The sequence below is a fragment of the Aedes albopictus genome, chromosome 3, assembly GCF_035046485.1.
Source record: "Aedes albopictus strain Foshan chromosome 3, AalbF5, whole genome shotgun sequence".
Classification (NCBI taxonomy): Eukaryota; Metazoa; Arthropoda; class Insecta; order Diptera; family Culicidae; genus Aedes; species Aedes albopictus.
The window spans coordinates 208,269,873-208,273,906 of record NC_085138.1 but is presented as its reverse complement, the minus strand read 5'-3'; positions in this window follow the sequence as shown (position 1 = coordinate 208,273,906).

Genomic DNA, 4,034 nt, shown 5'->3' with positions numbered 1-4,034 from the left:
GTTCCAAAGGAATTCCTCCGGGAATTCTCCAAAGGAATTCCTCCGGGAATTCTCCAAAGGAATTCCTCCGGGAATTCTCCAAAGGAATTCCTCCGGGAATTCTCCAAAGGAATTCCTCCGGAAATTCTCCAAAGGAATTCCTCCGGGAATTCTCCAAAGGAATTCCTCCGGGAATTCTCCAAAGGAATTCCTCCGGGAATTCTCCAAAGGAATTCCTCCGGGAATTCTCCAAAGGAATTCCTCCGGGAATTCTCCAAAGGAATTCCTCCGGGAATTCTCCAAAGGAATTCCTCCGGGAATTCCCCTAAGGAATTCCTCCAGGAATTCCCCTAAGGAATTCCTCCGGGAATTCCCAAATGAATTCCTCCAAGGATTATTCCTGGAATTCATCCAGGGATTCCTCCGGGAATTTACCCAGGGATTCCTCCGGGAATTTCCCCAGGGATTCCCCCGGGAATTTCCCCAGGGATTCTCCGGGAATTTCCCCAGGGATTCCTCCGGGAATTTCCCCAAAGATTCCTCCAGGAATTTCCCCAGGGATTCCTCCGGGAATTTCACCAGGGATTCCTCCGGGAATTTCCCCAGGGATTCCTCCGGGAATTTCCCCAGGGATTCCTCCGGGAATTTCCCCAGGGATTCCTCCGGGAATTTCCCCAGGGATTCCTCCGGGAATTTCCCCAGGGATTCCTCCGGGAATTTCCCCAGGGATTCCTCCGGGAATTTCCCCAGGGATTCCTCCGGGAATTTCCCCAGGGATTCCTCCGGGAATTTCCCCAGGGATTCCTCCGGGAATTTCCCCAGGGATTCCTCCGGAAATTTCCCCAGGCATTCCTCCGGGAATTTCTCCAGGGATTCCTCCGGGAACTTCCCCAGGGATCCCTCAGGGAATTTCCCCAGGGATTCCTCCGGGAATTTTCCCAAGGATTCCTCCGGGAATTTCCCCAGGGATTCCTCCGGGAATTTCCCCAGAGATTCCTCCGGGAATTCCCTCATGGATTCCTTCGGGAATTCCCCCCAGGATTCCTCCAGAAATTCGTCTGGGAAATTCTTCAAAAATTTATCCGGAAATCCTTACAGAAATTCCTTCTGAAATTTCTTTTAGAATTCATCTGAGAATTCCGTCTCCTCCAAGAATTTTCTCTGGAATTCCTCCGAAGGTTTCTTCTGGAGTTCTTATAGATTTTCTCCGAGAATTCCTTCATCCAGGAAATTTCCCAAGAAAGAATTTCTACAGCAATTCCTTCAAGTATTCAGAGAATAATCCAGAAATTTGCTTAGGATTTCCATACGAAAATGTCCCTAGAAATTCCACCAAGAATAAATTCAGAAATTTCTCTGAAAAATTTCTGTATGAATTGTGCCAGGCATTTCTCTAGAAATATCCTCTGAGATTACATAGTTCAAGAATTTACAAAGGATTTCCATCAGAAATTTTGAAAGGAATTTGTCCTGGAAACTTCTAAGGAATTGCTCTTGAAATTTCTCCGGAAATTCCTTCGAAAATTTCTCCAAAATTTCTATTGTAAAATGTCTACAAGGCCTTTCTAGATATTTTCTTAAAAATTCTTCCAGGAGTTTCACCAGAAATTATCTCAAAAATGTTTTCAGAAATTTCTCCCAAAATTTCCGCAGGATTTCTATTTAAAAATGTCTTTTGAAATTACCCCAATAATTTATTCGAAAATTTACCCTAGAATTTCTGCGGAAATTTTTCAAGGGTTCCTCTAGAAATTTTCTCTGGGATTCTTTCATGAGTTTCTCTAGAAATTTCCAGAGGAATTTCTTCATAAATGTACACAGGGGTTCTTTAAGGAATTATCTCAGAAATTCCGAAAGGGTATTACCACTAGCGTGCGCAGGGGTCTTGCTTAGGAGGGCACTACAATGACGGTGCAATATATGTATGATCATGGTGCGAAATAGAAATATGGTGTTACACGGTTACACGCAATATGAATTCCCAAGAAGGGGTTTCAACATGTTGTGGTGCTAACATCGCCAAGTACTTCATATTGGGATTCTGGAGAAGGCTTCGGATGGTGATGATTTCAAGGCAATGCGAAACTTTAATATGAAGTCATTATCTCGACTCTTATAAAATTTTATAAACGTATCAAATACAATGGAGAATCGAGAAATATATCAATTATAGAAAAAAAATAATGTCGCTGTGAAAGAATTTTGATCCTGGATAATTGGTCATGCTAGAATTGGAAAATATCAGAATTCCTAGATAGAACATTTTGATCGGAATCCTTGTTGCAATCTACAGAGATTCCTGCAGGATTTCTCTAAAGATTCGTGCATGAATTCCTCCAGGAATTCGCCCAAAAAAATCTTCCAATAATTCCTTCAAAAATTCCTCCAGGAAGTCTCATATATTTCTCCAGAAATTCCTCAAATAATTTCTACAGGAATTCCTTCAGTAAATACTCCAGGAACTCTTCCAAAACTACCTCCAGGAATTCCCCCAGAGATTCCTCCTGAAATTTCTTCTAGAAAAAATCCTGGAATTCTGGAATTGCTCCACGGATTCGTCCAGAAAATCCTAAAGGAATTTCTGAAGAATGTCTTCCAGGAATTTTTCCTGAAATTCCTCGAGCAATTCCTTCAAGACTTCATCCAGAAAATTATCCAAGAAATTCTCAAGGCATTTCTTCAGGAATTCCTCCGGGGATTCATCCATGAATTATTTCAAATAATCCTTCTAAAATTCCTCCACAAATTCCACCAGAAATTCTTTCAGAAATTTCTCGAGAAATAACGCCAGAAATTCCTACAGGAATTCCTCCAAAAAATCCTTCAAGAACTCCTCCAGAAATTCCTTCAGGAATTCCTCCAGGGATTTCTCCCGAAAATCCTCTAGGGATTTCAGCCATAGTTTCTCCAGAGAATTTTAAAAGTATGTCTCCCGGAGCTCTTCCAAAAAATTCCTGGAAGTCCTCCACGGATTCCTCCGGTAATTTCTCCAGGATTTTTTCCAGAAGTATTTTCAGGTTTTCCTCCAGGGATTCATTAATGAATTTCTTCAAAAATTCCTCCAAGTATTCCTTTAAAAATTCCTCGAGGGGTTCCTTCAGACATTTCTTCAGAAATTCCTCCAATATGCCACCAGGGATTTCTTCCAGGAATTCCTCCACGGATTCCTGCAGCAAATCCTAAAGGAATTTCTCCCGAAACTCTTCCAGGAATACCTCCAGGGAATCCTCCAGGAATTTCTTTAGGTTTTTTTTTCCAGAATTTTTTTTTAGGAATTTCTCCAAAGATTCATTACTAAATTTCTTCAGAAATTCCTGAAAAACTTCTTCCAGAAATTCCTCCAGGAAATCCTTCAGAAATTTCTCGGCGAGTTCCTTCAGACATTTCTCCAGGAACCCTTATATATTCTCCAGAAATTTCTCAAAGAAATCCTCCAGCAATTTCTCCAGTAAATACTCCAAAAATTTCTCCAGAGATCCCTCCTGACGTTTTTCTAGGAAAAATCCTCTATGAATGTCTACCATAATTCCCCCAATATTTCCTCCATGGATGCCTTCATAAAATCCTAAAGGAATTTCTCACGGAATTCTTCCAGGAATTCCTCGAGAAATTTCTCCAAGGATTCTTCCATGGTTTCCTCCAAGAAATTCTCAAAGGATTTCTTCAGAAATTCCTCCAGGGATCCATCCATGAATTTCTACAGAAATTCCTCAAAAAATCCTCCAGAAATTCCATCAGGAATTCTTTCATAAATTTGTCGAGGAAGAACTCCAGAAATTCCTCCAGGAATTCCTCCAGCAATTCCTCCAGGCATTTCTCTAGAAAATCCTCTAGGAATTCCTGCCAGAGTTCCCCAAGAATGTCTCCTGGAACCCTTCCAAGAATTCCTCGAGTAATTTTGCAAGGAATTTGTCCAGGAAATCCTCCACGGATTCCTCCAGAAATTTCTTCAGGATTTTTTTCTGCAATTTCTCGAAGAATTCCTGCAGGGATTCATTCGTAAATTTCTTCATAAATTCCTCAAAAAATTCCTTCAGAAATTGGTCGAGTAGTTC